The sequence below is a fragment of the Dromaius novaehollandiae genome, chromosome 17 (assembly GCF_036370855.1).
Source record: "Dromaius novaehollandiae isolate bDroNov1 chromosome 17, bDroNov1.hap1, whole genome shotgun sequence".
Taxonomy (NCBI): domain Eukaryota; kingdom Metazoa; phylum Chordata; class Aves; order Casuariiformes; family Dromaiidae; genus Dromaius; species Dromaius novaehollandiae.
In genome coordinates, this window is record NC_088114.1 from 8,714,262 (window position 1) to 8,737,616 (window position 23,355).

A 23,355-nucleotide genomic window follows, 5' to 3' on the forward strand; every position below is an offset into this window, starting at 1 on the left:
CTTACTTGCCTTGTAGCAGTGCCAGAGCGCTCACTTGCAGATAGATGGGGATACCTTTGCAGTACTTAAAACGTCAAGCAGCCCAAAAGGAAAACTGAGCCTTTCCTGATAAAGGGGTTGGTATACCTAAACTTCCAGATGATCCCCAACTTTCAGTATGGAGGAACAGAATTTTGACCTTTTAGGCCTCAATCCTAAGGTAGGTGGTGAAGCTGTTGCATCTCTTCAGGAGGGGGAGAGCAGCTGTTTTCTGTGTCGCTGACTCATGTGCAGCCGCCTAAAGATGCCTTTGCTCTCCACAGAAAAGCATCACTTTTCAGGCTGCCGAACCTGGGTTCGCACGGAGGCCCAGTAACCCTCAGTGCAGCAAGGCATGTACAGCTGGGCGTGTGCGAGTGCGTGTGCGCGCGTAAACCAGATGGAGGAATTTGTAGTTCAGACCGAGGTGAGGTCGGGTACTGTGCCGGCCTGACCAGGCAAGGACTTGACGGCACAGCATGTCGCTGTCATACTAGCAGGACCTTAACTCCAGGACGCTGTCTTTAAAATTGCCACAAGAGGCAATAATTTTTAAGCTGCTTTCTCTTGTTTACTCCTGTCTAGAATCCTAAAGATAAAAATTCAAATTCAACTTCTGGGATTCTTTCCCATATTTGGCGAGCTCAAAACCTTTGTTTGTTTTTGGATGTTTCTTTTGTCATATTCAGCTCTCTGCTGGTGGAGCAAGGCAGATGTGTTGCTCGTATTTCCTTTTTCCTAATCTTAGAATAATTACTAAACAAGCTGACTTGAAAACACTGAAATGATTTAAGATTTAATCATACGTTGCGTCTTGTGTTTTTATTTAGAGAGCAACATAGGGACAAATCAACAAGACCTATGATGGTGGCCCATTAATTACAGAGGGCTTTTTTCTTCCCTTTTTTTAATACACTCTAGCCATAAAAAGAAAAAAAGAGGGAAAAAACTGTCCCACCCCAACCAACCAGCCAAAAAACCCCACCAACCCCTGCCAGCCTTGTAACTGGATCTCTGGGCCTGTGCAAGTTTGTCTGCTGCAGCTGGATGCTGCTATAGGGACTGGTATAACCATCTTTAAAGGCGGGATGAGGTGCAGGTATTAGTTGGGAGCATGTGGAATCAGAACAAAGATGATTTTAAAACCAAGTTTTGTTTTTCTCTCCAGTTGCTCCATGACTTGTTTTCTTTTGGGAGGGGAACGGGGACACGCAAGGTACCTTGTCTGCATTTGTAGATTACAAGAGCCTTTTCTTTTTCCTCTCAAAACAGAATATAGAGTTAAAATATAATGTTGCAAGGTGCATAGTTTGTCTTTAGTCCTTCAGTGCAACCACTTTAAGTACTTTAGCCCGCAGTCTGGTGTTTTTATTAATACCTTTTGTTGCTGTAGTGTTACAGTTCATTAACACCAAGTTGGGAAGCTTTAAATCCAGACAACAGATACTTGCTAATTAGAGTTAATGGATAGCTTGTTGCAGCTGTAATCTTCTGATTTGCTTTATGGCTCTAAAAGAAATCCTAAATCTTAAGAAGTTGCTTTTTGTGTAGCAGAACCATTGGAAAATCGGTCGTCATCTGGCAGGGAATGTCCCAAGCTGTGTGTGTGTGGTGTGTGGTTTTTCTTTTTTTTTTTTTTTTTTTTTAATTCCCTACAAATCAGTGACTGTTACTGTTTTTCTGCTTATAGTTCCCTTCTTGGAAACTGCACAAAAGCTTAGATATGAAATATAACATTTACATTTCTGTATGAAAGTGCAAAATTGAGATGCATTGGCTGTAGTGCTAGAGAACCCTGCTGCATTTTTCATAATCCCATTTTAGTGAAAAGCAAAAATTAGCGGCAGTTCAGTCATCCTGCAACGTTTTTGGAAGTAACTGAAAATCTATCTAATTGTTTAGCCAAAAACTAATAAAAAGCACATATGTGCAACTCTCACAAAGCAGATAAAGATTGGAACGCTGTTGTAATCTTATCTCAGTGGGGAAAAAATTAAGGATTTATTTGGCTCAAGTTATTCTTTGTCTGCTTAGCTGTATCTGATGAGAATCAATAATGACCATCTTCGTACAAAACTGACGTTTGATTAAATTCTCTCTCTTCTTCTTGAGGCACTCACTCGAATTGCTGGGGACTGGCTCTCAGTAGCCAGCGTGGGTGCAGCAGCACTGATGAAATCCTTTAGCCCAAATGGCTGACAAAACCGTGATATGTGTCACTGGGGTTGTAGCTGAGAAACTGCAGGCACTGTCCTTGGGTTTTAGCGGTTTGAGCTAAGCACGGAGGGTGTTTCTGGGCTGTGCGCTCGCCACGCTGCGCTGCCGGGGGGACTGCAGCCTGCCACCAGCAGCACCTGGCCTTTGCTGCCATGGGCTACTCTTAACCCACTTTTTATTGTGGCTGCTGTAAAGGTTTATGTTTTCCATGGGGTACAGAAGGGGACTGAGTTTTCCTGAATGTTATATAGTGCCCACTTTGTTTTAGCATTTTGGTAGTAACGCACCTTGTCCCTTAGCTTGGGAGCTCTGGCCTTTTGAGTGACACATTTTAAATGCTGGAGGCTCCTGCAGTTTTATGTCAACCTGAATTGACTAGAGTCACGTAAGTGCTTGGAGAGTTATACCTGTTTAATACTTACGCTGCTGACTTAAGCTGCTTTGGCTGTCAACTAAGGGAAACAAAGATAGAGAATAAGTGAATGTTTTGGTATGTTGCGTGTCCTTCTCCTTCAGTATATGTGTTGGAGTCAGAGATGAGAGTTCCCAGTTGTCGCTGCTCGCTTAGTTTATTCAGTTCATTGGAGCACATTGGTGGTGCCTCCAGCGGTGGTGGGACTGGCCAAAAACTTGAGACTTTAAACTGCTGCTGGAAAAATCTTGTGTGATTCCCTTTTAAAGGAAACATATGAAAGCCCTGGATGGAAATGGTTGGTGTCTGTTTCTGTTTGGAAAAAGCAATGTGCTGAATAGTAATCAGCAGTTACATTTGTTCCTTTCAAAGCATCTGTTGGAAGTGTTGACCAGAAAGAACTGTATCAGCTTCTCCCCTTGTGCACGGGAATCTGATGCTCATGCTTGGGCACACAAATATTCACACATTGAAGAACTGAGTTTACAGTCAAATAGGCAAATGTAACTGTTGATAAAAGCAGATACTACTTTCAGTTCAGTCTTGCAGGGAATCTCACATGTTTACAGTTGAAGAAGCATGGGGAGTCCCATGGGGAAGTTGGTGGAAATACTTGGAACCGTGCTGTGACTCTACAGGATCAAGGCTAAAGTCTTATACCCTTTTTACCTTTTATTAGTATTTTGTTGGCTAAAACAGAAGGAGTGTTGCATGAAAACTGTACAGCAGCACTTCTAGTTGATTTCTTATTCAGAAAGTCCTGGAGCAATTCCTAGATTCTCTGGTAAGCTGTTGAAATGACTCTCATTTCACTGCTGCTAATGTAAACCTTGTTAATGAGACAAAACAAGAAGTGAGAATTTGCTTTACCCTGAGCTAGGGTGGACCACCGTGGTTTCCTAGCAACACCTAATCCCGAACCACCGCTGTCACCCAGTCGCCCCTTCTCCCCGCACACGTGTTGTACTGCGTCTCCTCTCCCCTCCGTTTGGCTGCCATTGCTGTCTCAGCTGAGCCAGGACCAGGAAAACTCTCTTCTTCCTACTGCATGAAACCCATAGCCCAGGCCTGAGGAGATACTGGCTTTCAACGTGGTTTGTCTAAAAATGTCAATTGGCCATATGTTGTATTTATTCTATGAAGAGGAACAAAATGTAGTACGTCCTTGAAATGCAATATGTCCTTGAAATGAGCCTATGTGAGTTTTTTTTGTTCCCTTTTGTGAGCTTCACCCGCTCTTTGGAGGGGATGGGAGGTTGCTTAGCGGGCCTCGGAGAGGCTTGTGCTGGCCACCATTCAAAGCACTGGGCTTTTTGAAAATAGAAGAAAGACCTTAAGGAATGATTTAGTTTGATGTTGACAGAAAACACAAAGATATTTCGTTTCTGTTAGCACCCTGTTTCATTTCTTAGCACAGATTCCAGTTTTAGAGCAGCAGTATCTTTATGAACTTGCTTTTTCCCGTTTGTCAGTTTTAGGGTTACATGTTGTAAATGCAGAAGCTGAGATGTCTGACAGCTACTCTAGGAGCAAAACACTAACTTGATCATCAGGCATTGAATTCAAAACTGAGTGTACTGCAGACTGAAATACTGCTTTGTCTAGGCACCGTGCTGAGTCAAAAGTGGATTGAAAGTGAACTATTAGAGCTGAAATAAGTAGGAGCAGTCATTTTTCATCTGCAGCAGGTAAAATGGAGCTTCAACAACACTTTTTTTTTTTTTTTTTTTTTTTTTTTTTTTTTTTTGGTGGAAGTATCACACGCCTTCTGGAGAACGAAGAGGGAGCATTAATAATTGAGGAACTTCCCTAGCTTTGCTTTCAACGAGGCTGTTTATGAAAGGCATCATACTGCACAAAGATGATATAGTGTTTGGGAAAACAAAAGGATGTTGAACTTAAGCAGAAAAGTGCAGCTATTATTTGAACTACTTGAGCAGTGCCTTACAGCTGTGACCAAGTTCAGGGCCTCATCGCGCTAGCTTTGCTGTTGAAGATGGGACAATTTCTCCTCCAAGAAGTTCAGTCTGTGTGGATAAACTAGCAATAATGCTTTTACTTCCAGAGAGAGAACAGAGGCGTGGACTCGTTCAAGTAACTTGTCTGTCATTGGAAGTTGATCTTGATGTTGCCATTTCTCTGTCCACATGTTGTATGGGGATTGTCCTTCTGTGCAACTAGAGAAGACTCAGACTTTAGAGTACTTTTTTCCACTTACAGTTTTCTTGCAGCAAAATATTATATTAGTGGCTTAGCGAATGAGGGTTGTGATGTCCGTGACTCCTTCAGACTTGCTTTTGGAAGTTTGTCTGAGATGGAAGGCAGTAAAATGTCTCACAGCAGAGAGATGCATTTCTTCTGCCTGTCTTTGAACATGTTGATTTTGATGGCTGAGGAGATGACATTCTGACTCGTCTGTAAGGTCAGTGGATTCCAAGCACTTTCTGCTAAATGTCTGTTTCTGATATTTTCTGAAGCTCATTTCCCAGTTTGTCAAGGAATTGTTTTGCTGCTTTACTGAGTGAACTGCAAAATAATCCCAAGGAAGGGAAAATATCTTAAAGAACGTCTCAGCAATGGTTTAGCTGCTGGTGCCAGGTAACACTGTGTAGATCAAAGGTATCACTCCCGCCTTTTTATCCTTACTGCTTTCAGCAATGATATTAAATTGATTGCAGGGCAACTGGAAAATGCTAGGTTGAAGTCAATCAATAGATGCACAGCAGTATCTTTCCATCCATACCAGCAAGGCTCTGGTTGATCGAGAAGCTGCTTTAGTTCACTCAAACTCCATGAGTGCAACAGAAGAAAAACTACTTTGAAGTTCTTCCTCATATAATTGGTGGAAAGTTTATGAGCTGAGTTGATGATCTTAAGCCCCCAGGGATGTGGTTTTGATGTTGGATTATGGCTGGCATAGTTGTTTGCCTTTTAGATATATGAGTCTAACCTTCTACCTGTATGGCTGAAGAAAGAAAAGCCACCCATAAGGAGTCTCAAATTTTTTGACTTTCAACTTACACTATTATGAAAACAAGATGTATTAATTATCCTGTCCTTTCATGGGCCATACTTGGTATTTACTTTATTGTGTGTTCTCTGAGAGTGTCCCACCCTCTTGCTGCATAACTTGTTTTCCTGGAGGCTGGATGTGCCTCTAGTTGAAAATATTGCCAAGCAAGAACTAAATAGCTGGCTAAGATTAACTGCTAGAAAATGTTTCTACTAATTCTGTGTAGGAGGACAGAAAGGGAGAGGCTGTATCCTGGCTGTAGAATAATGCAGAAACCAAAGATAAGTAATGTCCAGTATGTAGTAACCTTTCTCACTAAGTTCATATTAAGAAGAAATGTAAAAAAAAAGTGACAAAATGTTAATACACTTTCAGTATTGACGACCTCCTCTCCACTGGCCAGGCTTCTGCTGTGCCTGCGGTACCTAAGCTTGGTATCATAGACGCTTTTATAAAACGAGGCTGTACTGAAAACCAGCGGGAGACTCTGGTGATACTAAGCCCCCACCCAGATATTAAGTGCTCTCAAAGGGTTTGTCTTGTTTTGTTTTTGTTTTGTTTTTTTGTTGTGGTAAAACTGTGAACAGGATTGGGGGAATCAGGGAAGGGATTGGAACTGAAATTTTTTGAAGAAACGCCCAGACTTCTGACATCTTATTATTTAGGTGAAAGTGATACGTCTTCTGAAGTGCTGTTTAGGAGCTGCAGTCGGAGACCATGTCTGTGTCCTCCTGGTCTGCATGGATCCAGAGCACTAGGCAAGGACAGTGCCAGCAAACGTTTAACATCAGCCCTTTAAGGGGAACCCTGGATGAGGACAGCCCAGGCGTCCTGCGCCAAAGTTCTTCCAGGGGCTAAGCAGTCTCCAAAGAAGTGTCTCCTTCGAGATGCCAGTGTCTGATTTGAGCCACAGACAATTGTGTGGGTTTTTTTGTTGTTGTTTTTTTTAAGTGTAATTTACCCAATTCCTGCTGTAGTGAGATTTTTGTTTTTAATGTACTTTGTGGATGCCTGGGGGAGGGAGTGAAATTCCCTTCTGGTACCAGTTTTGGAGTGTGAGAGAAAGGAACTTCAAATCAAGGTTTATGGCCCGCACAGTGAAGCAAAACAACATTAGTTTCTTGGGGCCAAAGGCAGTGGAAATAGTCCTGAAATTCTAGCCCTAGGTGATTAGACAGTATACTGTAAGCTTTTTTTTGCAGCAAACATAGCTCCTGCTGAGCTTGCCAGTCCTTGACATTCTCTGTCCTCTCTGCACCTCCCTTTTCTCTTTTGACTTGCGACTCCTTACAGTCCTGGGTGGGAGCTAATACAGTTCAGCAGCTCGGAGAGTCGGCAAAGCTGAGCCCTGTCGTGCTGCCCGTCCCGCAGGGGGATGGTCGGAAGGAACGTGCGTCTGACAGGGTAAGGCCACCGATTTTGTGCTGCCGTCAGTCTGAACGAGGCAGACTCTATAGGCGAATACATCAGAAGCAAGGTGCAGCTGCGCAGGAGAGTGATTCTGGTTGGGGGAAAGGTTCTTGCTCTGTGTCCATGACACATGGCCCTGCTTGCGTTAACTATACCTGTCTCTAGACTGGTTCGGCAATCCAAAGAAGTGTGTGCATTAGGCTTTTGCATATTGGTATTACTATAGGTAACAATTATCTCTAGGCTTATCTCTATCCCCTCTAAGCAGGGAAGTGTCAAACCTTAATTCCATTCGGTCTGTGTCATTGAACTGCAGCATCTCATTTTATCCCGTTATACAGAGACTTAAGAAAGATACAGCCATTCGAGTGCTGCCAGGATGCCAGATGTGCCTGCGCTGGACTAGACTGGTGCTCCCGGAAAACCTGCCCGAGCTCCCCGGTAGGGGATTTTGTCCTTGCCCTTCAGCCAGGTTCCTTGTCCGCCCGCTCAGGCCGTTTTCTGAACTGAGCCTTCGCTGGCCTGAGCTGCGCTGCTCGTTCTCTGCGAATGAAGAGCTGCAGCAGCGCTTCTGGGATGCTTAATGTAATGCTGGGAGCCATGTGATTTGTCTCCTTCTCTTCAAATAATTCCTCAAACTTGAAGAACTTCAAGTGCAAATTTAATGACAAAAAAGAACATTATACATTGCAAAGAGCTCAGGTGGTTTTGCAAGAATAGTAGATGCTTTAGCCTCTGCAAGATATTACAGAGCAGAAGAAAGGATATATATTGCTGTGTGTCTGGTAGAGTGTGGAGACTAGATACCTTCCAGATGCCTAGGGATGTTGCAGAATTCACCCCAACATGATGCTGGAGAGGTTTCTTATTCTTCACTTTTTTGTCAATGAATCTTCATTCAATTTCTTCATCTACTGCCTGCTATTGAGCTTGTATGTTGAAGGTCTCAAATAAGTGGGTCTGTGAGCCATGGTCATATGAGAGCCATTTTCTTTTCTTGCCATTCTTTTATTTTAAAATGTGATGAGTGGAGTTTCGTGGAGAGCTCTGGATTTGGGAGCTTAGACATCTATTTTAGTGTGCAGTTTTTGTATTCCCTTTGCTGCAAGGAGAAGGAAACCACCATTTATAAGGGTTAATTGTTTGATAGGGTTAATAGCTTTAACTATCAGCTCACTTGACCTGGTAGCTCTAGCTGCTGCCGGTTACTGTGTAAATGAACTTCTCACCTGCAGAGTCATCACATTAACTCTCACAGAAAATAAATGGATCCTGCCTCATTATGCCTCAATCTTTGGTATTAGCTGACTAGAAAGTAGTTGTGCCATTTTAACATCCCAGCCTTTCATCAGCCCAGACGTCACAAATTTTAATACAACGTCCAAGGAATGCTGGAGGAATCTTGCGATCTTTGTTTCTGATGCACAGTCCAGAAGAATTTCAGCGAGAAGGCATGCTTGGTCGTCTTCCAGCAGCCAGACAAGCATTAGATCCTGCTGTTCTTTCTTGCAGTCTGTAAACTTCTGTAGAGGCCAAGCTAAATTTTAACGTGGTAAGCTAAGCAGCTCAATTTTTCTAGGCATGCTCAAGAAATATAAAATATTGTTTGTTTGTTTGTTTTTTTTTAATTTGATGGCTCAGATATCCAGCTCAGAGTTACTTCATGAGAATAAGTATGTATCTTCTGTATAAATGTAGCAGACTCTTTTTTTCTGCCTGGATTCTGCAGTAGGAGAGACTGTGTGTATCCTACTCTCCATGAACCCTGAAAATCCAGACTGTTAGCTTTAAAGCTGTACGGATGAATCCTGCAGCATAAAATGGCTGTCCTGAGACACTTGTGTTCCTTTCCCTTCTTCCTGCTGTGGGAAGCCGTATACTAACTTGTGAAAGACAAAAAGACTCTTTTCTCATTCTCTGAGAAGCCGGATCCATTGCAGCAGAAGAGCTGACACAGTCCGAGTTGTAGCTCAGTTAGCGAAGGGCACTGCAGTGGGAGAGGCTTTGAAGATCAAGTCCAGCTCAGGTGAGAGATTTACCCTCCGGGCCTCATCTGTTCTGCGGAGCAGTTCAAAATAGCAATTTCCTTCATCTGACTTGTCCGTGCTGCCTGTGTGCTGGCACAGGATACTGCCTGATTGTAATTCCCGTGGAATCGAAATGGGGCATCAAAGGAGTCTTCGCACAGGCATGAATGAAGTACAGTTATGGATCTGACAGACCTGTGCTATCATGACTGTTGACTCCTTTTTTTGTTTCTTAACTGTTATCAGAAGGCTGAAAGAGAAAAGAACTGCTAATATCTCCAGAGGCAATGACCAGAACTCAAGGGATAGGGGCTAGAGACGTGCACACGTCATAGCGTCATAGCTAAACACTTAATAGGATTTGGGGGAATTTGTTTTTCAGATTGATTCTCCTAATTTTTCCAGGATCTCTATAGAGTTGTGCCATCCTTCAGTGAAGTTAAAACCAATTAGAGACAAGTTCTGTCTTACAGACTTTGAATTTTCAAGTTTAAACTAAGTTACAGATAGCTTTCAAGGTCAATAGCGCATTGCATGCTATGAAATTTAATTGATATTTTTCTTCCCTAAAGCATCGACATATTAGCAAGCAGCTCATCACTTGCACAGAATTCCCCTGGATATCATTAGATTTAACCTGGGATGCTTTATCTCTGAAGGACTTGTATTCAAATTTTAAAAGCTTTCTTTTTCTAGAAATAAGTGATAAATTCTACTAGGTGCTTCCCAAGTGAAGTATGCACAATGAGAAAGAGAGGAAGAAGAGAGATTTAAGTGTGGGAAAGCACACACGTAAAACTCAGCAGAGATATTTTAGAAGGAAAAAGATCAGCAAGCTCAAATTAAACCTTTTAAGAGGAGAAACAAGAGTTGAAATAAGAGTTAATATAACACTGTTGTTGTTAGTGTGCTCTATAGACGGACAAAATGTTAAAAGTCTTGGGAGTATTCTCTAAACAAAGGATACAGAGAACAAGCCTGAAAAAATGCATTTTGGGGAATCATTTAAATTACATAAATATAATGTACAGAAAGTAAGTGCTTGCACTCCTTAGAGATTTGGACTCATATCAAGTTCTGTACTGAGTACCCAAACAAGGCATTCTGGATTATTAATCACCTTGTATTTAAGTCCAAGTTTTTTATAGGGAATGAAATTTTTCCAGAATGGACAGTACCTGAACAGTGTATTTAGTATAATAACATGCAATAACAGAAAAATGATATGTGAGCCAAATGTTATGCGATTCCTATGCTGGACTGTGTCCTATTTATTCTTGGCAAGGGATCACGTACCATAAGGGAACGGCGATGCTTCCAGAAATCTGCGGCACATGATGTGTTTTTCTTTACCGAGGCACAAGACGACATGCCATCAATCTGCCTCTTGGTAAGCAGATTCTGTCCCGTGCAAGGGAGACCAGCAGCAGTTGAAAGTAAGCAGGGAAACGGCTGTGAGGAGCATCCACTGCCCCTTTAGGAATGTAGGTAAAGGTTGTATGTGTGTGATCAAAGTCCGTCGTATTTATAGTGTAAACTAGAGTAAGCAAAACAAAATGCTGGGGTGAGAGATGCCAGAGACGGCGGAGGTTTCTTTCTTTCACAGAGGCAAGCAAAAGGAACAATATCTCCTGTATGTTGATAGCCAGGATTAAATTATTCTTCAGCTCATTATTAAATGAAGCATATGATTAAATATTGAAATGAAGACTATTATCTTTCATATCTGCCTTGGAATGAAAGGGAAAAAAAAACATATGGATGAGTCAGTCACTGTATCCAAAACAGTGGGGGAGAGGGGAGCTGTTTTCATACAGACACCAAATCCTTAACTGGTGCCTGCTGTCGAGGAGGTGTTTACAAGTGGCGGGGAGGAGGGAGATGTGCATTCGTTATTCTGCACCATAGCTACTGCAGGTGGAAAGACTTTTTTTTTGGGGGGGGGGGGGGTAGGTAAGTTGCAAAGTTTTTTTTTTTTTTTTTTTTGGGGGGGGGGTGATGTTCTAGGAGCTGGTGCCTTTCTCAGAGGGGCTCATGTCCCTCTGGGCACTGAGAGATAATGATCTCCCCAAAGACCCAATTTCCTATTGCTGAGTTACATATACCTCTCAGAGAAGATGCTGGCTCAAAATGCACATGTAGGTGGATAAATACAGTAATATTTTGTTGCTTCTACAGTAGGCTCTAGAGATCCAAATGAGGTTAGTGCTGTCTTAAATCAGGTAGACAGGATTGTGTTTTACCAAACGGCCCCGCGGAGCTGCGTCCCAATGGTTGATAAAGAAAGAAAGGCTGACAAAGAGGGAAGAAAGAGTATTAACCCCGTGCTGCAGGTAACTGTACCTCAGGTCTTCGCTTTGCAGGTTTAGGTTTCTAAAGCAATATGAAAGGCTTCAAAGAGAGTTAAGCCTTTTCCGCAGTTTGACTTGACTGCGTGTGTGCGCAGAAAAGTCGTTGCAGCATATTCCTGCTTTCTGGTGGCAGCAAAAGTGCTCCTTTACTCTGTCTGTGGTGAAGAGACTGAATTGGTAGAAGTATGTGTGAGGGAGACATGATATCTTCTAGAAAGTAATGAATATCTCAATCAAGTAATAGATTGGAAAGGCAAGTGAAAGGTGTCAAGCTTGATGCTCAGTCTGTTTAGAGTCTGCTGTATGTAACTTGGTCTGATAGATGGACTTTAGAACCTAATCTGCCCAAATAAGATTCTTGTGAACACACAGTGATGTTTTTGCAATTTGTGTGCTATCAAACCTCTTTATAGAACTTGTTCATTTAGGAGATAATAGTTAAATGACAAAATAAAATGCAGTGAGGAGTGCTTTGGATGGCCAGCTGCACTATTTAACAGCACTTCATAACGGCAATGGTCTCTCTTGCCTGGTTTAGTTTAGTTTCTGTACTATTCACTACTGTGATACGGTGGTTAAAGCAGAATGACCTTTTCCCCCAAATGAAACTAGAATTTTTTAAAATTAATTTCCCTGACATGTTTGCAGTTCTAAGGTAGTTTCTCCTATGCAATTACTTACCTTTTTTAAAAGATTAAATAATAAGAATTTGGAACAGCAGAGGAAATCTGCAGGTCAGGAACTGACTGATTTGAAATTCACACCATGTTACGTCATGCATGATAACTTGCAAAGTAGCCTTAGTATTTATAGCTTAATATTCTATTATTCATTATTAGCAACCTCAATCTCTGAAATGTGAATTTATATATAATATTTTTTTCTTAGTGTGTCTCAGCTCCAGCCATAGCAAAGCTCAAGCTATAATTTTGCTTCTTGTGAATAACATCCTCAGTGTTTCTGTTTCTACTGGATCTCAGAGGTGTGATTTTGGCTGCTGCTGCTGAAACTCCTTGATGGCCTGTTGGCTTATAGCTTTTAATTTCATCCAACCCATCAAACACTATGTCCTTGTCATTCCTTAACTCATCAATTTTCTCTCTATTTCTATAGTCCTGATATTTGTGCTCCTCCCTGAAGGAGCTATGTATGAAGGAACTATTTTAAAACTATGTAGCATTGTTGGATGCCTGGAGCTTCTTAAATCATCACAAGGGTGATTTTAGTAATGATTGAAACTGTATTAATTACAAGAATAACACAAGAGTTAATAGCACAGCAGCATGAATGTGTTGTAAGGCTTCTTTTTTGTAAATATGATGTACTAAAGTGTATTGCTGCTCTTGCACAGTGAATTCTATTGCTGCTGCATGTTTGGTAAACTTTCTAGTACAGCTATTAAAAGTATTTGGTTTATTACCACATTGATGGTGCTATTAATAGTCTAATTCGGTAGGAATGACTGGAAGTTGATGCAGAAGTACAGATAGGGCTTACATGGGCCCCATTTTGTTGTTTTTATTAGTGACAGATGTATTTTTTTGGCATGCTGTCCCACACAGCTGAACTGCATCAAACTACTCATACTCTTGGAACTATACTTAAAAAAAAAAATAAAAAGGGGAAAAAAGTTCAGACTGTGGAGCTGTATTTTAGATTCAGACTGCTGGCTTGTTTGTGTAATTATTTAAGTTTATCACAAACTTGCTGAACTGTGTTTATAAATCAGATTTCAATAAAGTTTGTGTCAATAAATGTAGCGAATGGCTCTGGCTGTGAGCTCTCTGATAGCTCGCGAGCCAAATGCAGATGCAGCGGTTCTCGTGTCTGAGGGATCACTGCAGTGTGCCGTCAGGCAAGTGCACAGAATCGGAGTGTTTCCTGGGTGGGTTTCTGTACCTGGGATCTTCGGGGGTTTTGCAGCCATCTTAAGGCCATCTGCTGCTGTGTTGATTAAATATCAAACCTTTTATGTCCTGATAGCACTGATCCCAAACTGGCAACTGATGAAGCATACTAAATACTAAACACTTGGGTGCAACAGTCTTCCACAAGTTAAAGTTTTTATGATATAAATATGGAGCTGGAGGCTATTAATTTTGTCCTCTCGTCATTTGTTATTAAACCCTACTTATTTCATGTGGTCTTGATTTTTATTTTTATTTATTTTTTTCAGTGCATGGGAGAACCTTATGAAAAAGGGCAGTTCTAGAAGTCACTGACAGCTCTGAAAGCTTTTTAAGGGGAAGACTTGGGTTTGTTTCTGATGTATTTCTGGAAGATTTATGGGGTAGGGAGGAACAGTTACAGCTGAATTTTAAGTAGATGCTAAAATGTCCATAATGAAGCTACCCTTAAAGGTGCTGAAGTATGTGCCTTTGTAGCCCGTCTGCAGATTTGGGCAGACCGTGTCGTATCATTCATACCTTCGCTTGCCCTTCTGAGGCTTTCATAGCTGTAAGTAGAAGCAGCACGGCTTTGCCTATGTGGTAACTTCATTTCTAAATGAAAGCAGTGTGAAAAGGTGACCATATGCACAAGTCTGTGATGGGGGATTTCCTAAGCGCGTGCAAGCCTGAGTGAGGAAACCATGAAGGGGAAGGTCGGGAAGATAAGATCCTCTTGCTCCTATTACTGTTGAGAGGAGGCTTCCCGAGATGCTTGCAGCAGGGAGCATTATGGATTTTATTTTAAAGCTGTGTAGCATTTAACTTCATTGCTCAAGTGAAAATATCCCCATGCTAAATCAAATTCAATTCAATTTTTTTCCGTTTCTGCGTTGCTGGTTTGATCCCTAGATATAGCAGATCAGCAGAAATCCCCCACCATTTAAAAGGATTAGAACTGGCTGGTGAGATTTTGGCTGTGGAATTAGCTAGTGGGAGCTGTTTTACAGTAATAATAATAATGTACAGGTCAAAGGCATGGATAAGTTACCCGTATCTATATCTAGCAGAAAGTAAGATGCAGTGGTTCTTCAGCGAGTTTCTTTAGTCTTGCCTGCTGTAAACATGCCTCATGCTTTTTGTTGGGCTTTGTGTTTTCGTTTTTATTAAATTTCCCTTGTCATGTGGCCCTTGTATTTCAGCTATTCCTACTGCCTTTTACCTCCTTACTTACATTTTTCAGTGTGAGCAGTCCCTTTCTTTCCAAGCTAAATTCCCCGTATGCTTTCCTGGTCATCCCTCTAGCGTGGAACCTGTCCAACTTTTGATAGAGATTAATGGCTTCACAAAGCATGGTTGTCTAAACTTTTATTTTTTCTGGCACACATGCACAGGGTGAAAGGCTAAGGGGTCTGGCAGGCCTCACGACTGCAGGTTTTCACTTAACTACACTGCCTGCCACCGCTGTAATGTTTGCAAAACTTCCTTGCAGTTCTCGGAGTGATACCGTGGTGCTTATCTAAAATGGTACAATAAATGGGAGGAAAGAGTTTCAGCTGTTGGAGATGAGGATGACTCCTGTTAGCAAGGAAGGCAGGTGTGCTCGGCACGGGCAGAAGGGTCTCCGGAGCTTATTTGCCCTCACAAAGCTCGGCTTTCCTTGCGGCGTTGCAGCCTTCCAGCTTTTGTGCTGCCGGAGCCTGTTTTCCAAACTGGCTGAATCGAACTAATCCTTTAATCTCCACTCACACCAGGTAGCTTTGGGAAGTAAAATGGGGCTTTACCTGAGTACTGCTTGTTATGTTAAGTACGGGCCTTAAATTATTTTGTTAGAAATGCAAATGAACCTTCTAGTTTTGATTTGTTTTCTTGAATTTTGTCTTTTTGTTCTCAGTTAATGTTCTCCAGTAACTTTTTTTTGGTGCCGTTAGTAAACCTGACTAAACAGTTACATTATAGTAATCCAGGCTATTTTCGACATCAGTATTAAGCAACGGTTTTTAAGAAGGATGACAGTCAAACTGACTTTGGACAACCTTTGTCCTCCTATGACTGACTCTAGCCTTCACTTTGAAAAGGACAGTGACAGCTTCAGTGGGCGCCCTGCATGGGCACTGTCTGCGTCGGCGTGTTGACTGCCTGCGAGGGGAGCGAACATGTACGTGACGTCCTTGATTTTTGAAGGGCTACCAAAATGCTTTTTCTGTAATGGGGTTCTCTGGATGTCACGAGCTGTTGGGGACTGTCCGGTGGAAGCTACAGAAAACTGGTGTAGAATGAATTTACCAAATTAGATGTAGGCTTGCGTATCTGTGCAAGAAGTTAGAGATCCCTTCCCTTTTAAAAGTGAGACAGCGCCTGTCTTGTTTCTGAAATTAGCATCTGATCTTTGAAAAACTTCACATTAGAGACTCTTCCAAATTTCTACCTTTCAGAAGGTGCCTTGCAAAATGGATTGAGTTACTGTGTCCTGGTGGGGTCTTTTTTGGTTGTGTGTTGTTCCCCCCACAACTGTATAGTCATCTGAAATATGACTCCAAACCTTTTCTGTCCAGCCTTTCCTTGAAAGTGAGTAATTTTTATGGCTATACTTACTGTGTGTGACCCAGAAGCAGCTTTGCACTCTTCAAAATCCAACAAGCCATCTGAAGAATGAAGTTTCTTGTACTTTGAGTTTCTGTATCTTGATGTTTGTTGAGCCAGATCTAGAAGTACAGCTTTTATGTGTAATGGCAGATTGATATCCACTAGTTTTGTCATAGATGCAACTAGATTTTAGGGATTGGGGAAGATGCGAGACTTCATATCCAGTATGAAATACATCATCATTTCTGAAATAAGATTTGGTGTAATTTGGGTTAATGTGTCCAGTTTGATAAGAATTAATTTCAGGGAGAAAATTCTTCTAAGAAAATGCTGTTTAACACTTCAAGAATTATTCTGAAGTGACTAGAACAACAGGGATTTCTTTTATCCAAAAATATGAATACTTATTCATCAAGTTACTTGACTGCAACATTATGTTTCTTTTTTATAGATGAAGTGTATTGCCTAGGTCGTGGAGCTTGGGAGCTCTGAATGCATTTTATATTATCAGTCAGATTTTACAGATATGAAACTGAGGCAAAAAGTAAACAACTTGCCTGAGGTCAAATACGAAATCTATGACAGTTACTGGTGCCTCCCTTGCCATGTCTATTTAGAATTTGTCAGAAGCTGATTCTTACTACCTTTTTACAGCACCTAGCACTCTGAATTTGATTTAAGCCTTTTAGCCTTTGATTTAAGAGCGCAGGAACTACTGTAACATGGTAATTCAGAGCCCTTGGATGCTCTCGGCATGTAACGATCATCATTTGGACAGAAGTAGCAAAAGGATTGCAAATACCCTAATTCTTTTTCTCATGCTGTCTGCTGTCTTGCTAATAAATTCACAAAGCTTTTATGATTAAAAACTCAAGAACCTGGTGCACTCTATGTGCTCTAATTAAAAATGGTTGGAAACTCAAAGCTTTCTTTGAAGGCCCATAAAAATCTGAAGGAGGCTTTGAAAGTTGGTTCCTGGTAGAAGAGGAAAAGCCTATCACGTCATAATTGGTTTTGTTGCAAGGGCAGGATGTGGTTCTGTGCATGCTGATTATATCTGGCATTCTTCTCTGCAAATATAACTGTCGTGTTCAGATTTCTCGGTACAGTAAATGTCTTATTGACTCAGGAGCATCGCATTTTAATCATGTATTTTTATACAGTGCTGCAATGGGTCACTTACTATGATGTAGCTGAGTTATGGAAGTGAACAAAGAAGTGTTAGTAAAAAGAAAAAAGTGTGTTTTGCTAGTGCCTGGTGCACAGAAGTGGTACATTTGCATGGTAAGAGCCTGTGTTTATTGATGTCAGAACTAACTGGATCTACCCTTGATTTCCTAAAAGGAATAAACACAGTATCAGCTTCCATTTGGTGCACAGACTCCTGGCTGGGAAGAACCATGTTGAGCAAATCCCCTGTATCTGATAAAACCCTGGCTTCTCAGCCATTAAACTGAGCTTATGAGTGCTGAATGAGTCCTCTTCATGCAAGAACAGCCTGGGGAAAGGCTTTCCTTTCAGGTTTGATCCGTGAGTTTTAGTAGCTTGAAGTGTGGTAGCTGTGGCAAATATGTGGCTCTGGGTACAGCAATGCAAATCTCCACTAGAAAACAGCACGCTGTATTTTAAGGAGCGCAAGAGTCAAACTGTGAATGCTCATGCCTAGTCCTGCCCTCGAACACAAGGGACCAGCAGACAAGTGTCCTGATCTGCTGGAAGCTTGCTTTTATTAAAGAGTAATTAGTGGTGGATACAGGAGCATAGTTTACTGTGCATCAGAAGGTCTCTTTAAACATTGCGCTGAATTAAAAAAAGGAAAACTGCTGTGCACAGTTTTGTTGTTCCTTTATGAAATACAGCTGTTGGATTTGTATTATTTTCCCTTATTATGTTCACTGTCCCCCGGCCATTTATCATTACAGCTCTTTGGAGTCATGGTTGCTCCCCAGTCTCTGGTATTAAAAACCCATCAGAAGAGTCGAGTCCGGTTGGAATTTTCCAAGCATGCACGGTATCTCAGCATCACGGTTCTCATTAATTTTAGTGACATCGAGGGTTCGGATCCCACGGGCAGTCTTTTGGAAATCTTTAGTTTCCAGGAAGGAAGAATGGGTGAGGGAATTTTTACCTCCAAGAGTTTTTGTGGAATAGAAGCGAGCACTTCTGTTACTCATACCATGGCTGGAAGCTCCCTCTCCAGCTAGATGTGGTGCCTTTCCGCTCGCTCTGCGTGGGAAAGGAGGAGTAAATGGGAACTGGTGTTGTGGTTGGGAGCCTCTAGCTGGCATGCTGAAAGCTAGAATTAAAGCAGCATCTCTGCAGGTACATATTTAAAACTAAAATATTACAGCAAGTTAAAACAACTTTGGCAGCATGTGCAAATTACTTGGCAAAAGTGTTAATTTCCTTGTTAAACGTCGTAGCAGAAAGGGCCTTTGATCCCGACAGCCTGTTGGGAGTCCTTCCTAATTGTTATCAAACTATCCTGTAGTTTTGAACAGATAAGACCTAATTAGCTAAAGTGGTGTTGCATTTTTCAAAATAAAAAGTGCCCTCTCAATGTTAGGCACCTGTGTTTCTGCTCTTTCAGCTAGAAATACATAGCTGGCACTGTGCCCGCCGCGTGACTGGAAGCGAAGCCGAATCCCTGTGGCTGCCAGCGGCTTTCTGCGGCGGAGGAGAAGGGGCCGGGGCTTTCCTGCCCCCCGTGGCCGGAGCACCACGTGCGAGTGGCCCCCCTTAGATGGGAGGCAGCATCTTAAACACTTTTAATGACAGGAACATGCACAGGTGCTGCTGTGAAAGGCTCCTCCGTATCCTTTGCAGTGTGAAAAGGAAGAGGGGAAAATTATGTTGCTAGAGTAGGGTTTGACTTCCTTACCTTGATATAGAGAGACTTCTCCACATCAAAAGGCTACTTTAATGATTAATCTGGAATCTCCTTTACTACCTTTAACCTGAGGCTGGTAGTGAGGCCACGACAGAGGAGGAGGAAGGAGAGAGAGATGTTGGAAATGCAATATTCTTCTGTCTCCTTCACCCATCTGCTTCCAGTGGGAAAACTAAAAGCATTAAGGATTTGATTCAATGCCTGTTAGGTTACTCAAGGAAATACAAAGACTTTACCAGATGTTTAAGAAGAAACATATGGTAGGCAGGGAAGTAGAGACTGTGCCAATTTGTCTGTTTCATCAATCAAGCTTGTAACAATCAATGCTATTGTCCATGGCCTTGGTTAGATAATTGTTCCCGTGAAATACTGGTTAATAACTTCACTAATTGCCCACTGCAATGGGTAGGATGAGAGAGGCAGTGGTTTCTCCTTTCCTCCCTTGCTGATGGTACAGAACTTTAGGAATTGTTTTTGTTTGTTTTTAAGCAGCAAAAAAAAAAATCAATTCTGGGAATAGATAGAAACAGGATTCATAACCACTTGCACAGGTTTTAGAGGTCACTTGGAATTTAGTTAAGATGGGTCTCAGGGTATGTACACAAGTATGGCTTTAGTTTTGTAAGGTATTGTGGAAAGTTGGAAGTTCATTCTTTGAAGATCTGAAGCTGAGGTTCTTTCTTGCTTATATATATAATTTTTAATATCTCTTTTGTTTTGACCATAGACTACCACCATGTGAGGTGCATCTGGAAAAATGTCGTTATTGCTGTAAATCTTGAGGAGCTCCTCTGGCGGTGTGATTTTTTTGGGTGTAAAAGAGGATGGATTTAGGTGGTTTCCCAAGGAAACACTTTGTCAGCTGTGTTTTGCTGGTGTTGGAAGGTTCAGGCACCTTCAAGGGCTGGACCCCAAGTGTTCCCTCTACCCTTGCTGATGTACCCCTGTACTCCTGCTGCATCTCCGAGTTCAGTCCTCAGTCAGGGAGCAAACAGGCAAGTTGAGGACACTTTCCCTTCGTCATACGAATGTGGAGCAAGTCAGGATAAGCAACTTGTCATTAGAGGCAGGGCACAGTTCAGTTTCTGACGTTATCTCACAGTAGTACGCCTTCTGTCCTGTCCTGATGATTAATCATAGCCTTGCACCATGTGTTACCAGGCAGTATGCATTTGCTTAACAGTCAGTAACTACTATACATCCTCTGCTGGCTTAATCCCTAGTGACTGTTTTCTAATGCTAACAGTGCTGAACAATGGGATATCATGACAGTTTGTGATTGATTCTTTTTTTTCCTTCCTTTGCAAAGAATCGGGATTTTCCTTGTTTGAGATGCTTACTTAGCTACCCCTTGCTATCTGTGGTTAAGCACTGAACAGTTTGCTGCCATTATCTAATAACTTTTAATTCCTCTCTAATTCTGTAGTTGACCAGGTTCAAAATGAGGGTATTTCCTTTCTGTACGTTCCCTTTATGCTTGTGAATTGGTTGGTAACTAAGTACTAGGAGAAGTAGCTGTATTCAGATTTTAGGCTGCAAAGATTTACTTCAGTTTCCCAGTGCAGCTCCTCACTGTTTAGAGAAGATGATGAGAGAGATTGAAGGATCTTGTATCTTAAAGTCTCCATTAACAGTGACATGTGATGGGGTATTTGGATAACAGCTCTGCAGTCTTCCTCTTTATTAGGATGCAGATGGAACTAGTTTTCCTCTGTTTAGGAAACAAAAAAGCAGTTGTCAAAGTGAATATACAGTTCGTAAAAGGGGAGTCAGGGTCTGTCTAGGTCTCCATGTGAGCTGGATAGGAGAACGTTTCACCAAAGAATGTGGGAGAAAAATGATTTAAAAAGGTACCAAAGTCAGCTAAAGACAATGTTTTTCTTAATTCATACCTTTTTGCTGATGTCATACAAAGTGTTATAGAAAAACTTGTTTAGACCTGGATCAGTGTATACTTTAGCTGTCAAGCTCTTTGTCAACACAATGATTATCGTTAACTGAAGCATATGCTGATCCAGGTCTAAATATGTTTTTCCTCTATTGCCTGACACTGTGTTAATTAAAACATTCTTTTACCATCAGAGCTGAGTGTGGCAAGTGTCATCTTGCTACCGCGGTGCAGCTCCGCTCAGGTTGGGCAGGGCGTTGCAGGCACTTCTGCAATCGAAATGGAAGCGGGCACGTGGAGCTTCGGTCTCCATTGCGCTGGGTTATCTTAACACTTCATGTCTTCAGCCAAAACTGTGGGTTGTTAGGGGAATGGTAAAAAAACGGGCTTTCCTTTTAGTGACCAATCTGCATAGAAGAGGTGGCCAGTCTGAGCTCCCTGTGAAATCCTGGCTTCCCCTGCGGTTGCCGGCATGCCCGCGGCAGGGAGCCGGCCCTCTGGAGCCTCTGCCGTTCTGCATCCACTGGAGTTGATCTCTTCCCGCTCAGGCAAGGTGTTGGTCACGCCGGGGAGCGTTCCTGCCGCTCGGAGCTGGATGGCTCCTGAGGGATGGTCAGCAGGTGCGTTCTCCCTTTCAGGGAGAAACACAGCCCCAGACAAGGGCTTCAGGGGAGGGCTCAGGGTGAGATCTCGCAGAGCCGAGCGAGAAGAGCGGAAGTTTTTGGTCCGAGCGCTCCAAGCTGAATGATTTGGGGCCGTGTCTTCCCTACCGTCTGCATGGCAGCGGCTTGGTTTCCTTTTGAATCGCTGGACCCAGTTGCGAGGGATGGAAGGAGCAAGGGCTCCTCCACAGCCTTTCTTTCCACCCAGCTTCTTGCCTCCCTTGTGCCATCGCCTTGATTGTCTTTGGATAAACTGGTTTTCCCTCTTCCGATGTTTCTTGACACCTCTTCTCAAACCGCTTGACACATTATGACCACTGAATTCCGTTCTGGAACAAAAGTGAAACTTTGTTTCATATTTAGCACTATGGCCTAATTATGGCCCTGTGGGCTTTCCGTTGTTCTTTTTTGGATTTCCTTGGTGTCTGGAGTAGGCTTTTCTTCCTTTAATCCAGATCACTGAGATTTGCTTATATATCAAATGCAAATCTCTCTGTCCATAATCCCTCCTTATAAACTGTTGTTGACTTTTCTGTTTTGTTTTTTTTTTTCTTTTATGCCTTATCTCAATGGACGTGTGTGTTCCAAGCTGGAAATTTCTGGAAAGTGCATCCCAAGTTTTGAGGCAGGTATCTGTTAATACAGCTTCAGTCTGCTGCAGTGGTTGGAGGAGCATTGTACTGAAATACGGCATCTATCCTGTCTAAGCTCTGGCAATTTTCCTGAGATATGAGAATTAAGTTTGTCCCAGCTCTGAAGAGTTTTTTTCCCTCTCTGTTCACCAGATGTTATCTGAGACTTCAGAACATGCAGTGGTCTGAATCTCTCTGATCATAGCTACTTCCCTCTGTATTCTGTTACTGAACAAAGTGTAGGGTGTCTGCAGCACTTGGAGGGGTTGAGGGTGGCTGGGAGGAAGGGCTCGGTGCTGGAGCTGGCAACTCGTGGCTGAATCGTAGCTCTTCGAGCAGCTCGTGTAGCGTTTTCCTTGCTGTCTTTGCAAGGCCTACTAATGATCCGGGGAGGAAACGAAGTTGGCTTATCTGTCATCAACCCAAGTTTAGGGTGTTACCTCTCTATATTTTCCAAGAACAGTGCAACATATATCCTCAAACCTGTGTATCATAGCAGAAGGAAAAGGAATTCTGTAATTCAAGCATTTCTAGCATGAGCTGTCTTCAGAAAAACTGTGTTAAGTAGTTGCAAGACATTGGAAAACAGGATTTCCAGAGCTGAAGGGTGGAAAGCGGAGATAACAAAGATGTTTTGGCATTCGGTTAGCTTGCGATTTGATGCCCTACTGCCCTTTGCTGTGGAGGGAAAAAATCCCAACTTTTTATTAAATGATTAGTTTTTCTCTGTATAGTTGCCTTATTGCAGTACAATAAGTAATTCTGTTGATATTGCTGTTTAAAAATACAATGTGATCTGGAGGAGAAGGGAAGAAGGAAAACGGAAATAGAGTAAATTTCAATAGTACCAAATCCCACAAGGGACTGAAAACAAAATAGGGAAAAAAACTGAGGAATTATTATTGGGGTGGTGGGAAGAAGATTGTGTGTGGTAATTCGTCAGAAGACAGCTAAACCTCGTGTATGGTAGAGACACAGGGAAAAATAATAAAGTACTGCCAGACAGATATCTCCGCTGGGCCAGTGAGATCTGTGCTTGTCTTTAGTCATACATGTCAAAACAGTGAATGCAAGTAGGAATAGGCCCACTGAAGGATGTGGAAGTAATAGGTGGTGGCAGCTTAATGCAGTAATTTCAGAGAAGTGAAGGCTGAGAGCTAATAGTGGGGGCTAAAGGAGGAGACACCATTGAGAGGTGTGCTGGAGCCAAGATCAGTGTTTGTCAGAAGAGCAGACTGGAATTATGGTCCATGAATTACGTTTCGTGTGGAAATCCCATGTGCTCATCTAAAGAGTAAGATTGTGGAACAGCGTTTTAATAGACTGATGGAAGCAAGAAGCAGCTGACTTAGTTGCAGAGCTG

General features: G+C 42.2%; 1 protein-coding gene across 22 annotated transcripts in view; it reads left to right on the plus strand.

The window, feature by feature from the left end:
• Positions 1–23,355, plus strand: part of FBRSL1 (fibrosin like 1) — a 553,713-nt gene that overhangs the window by 34,610 nt on the left and 495,748 nt on the right. The window lies entirely within an intron of this gene.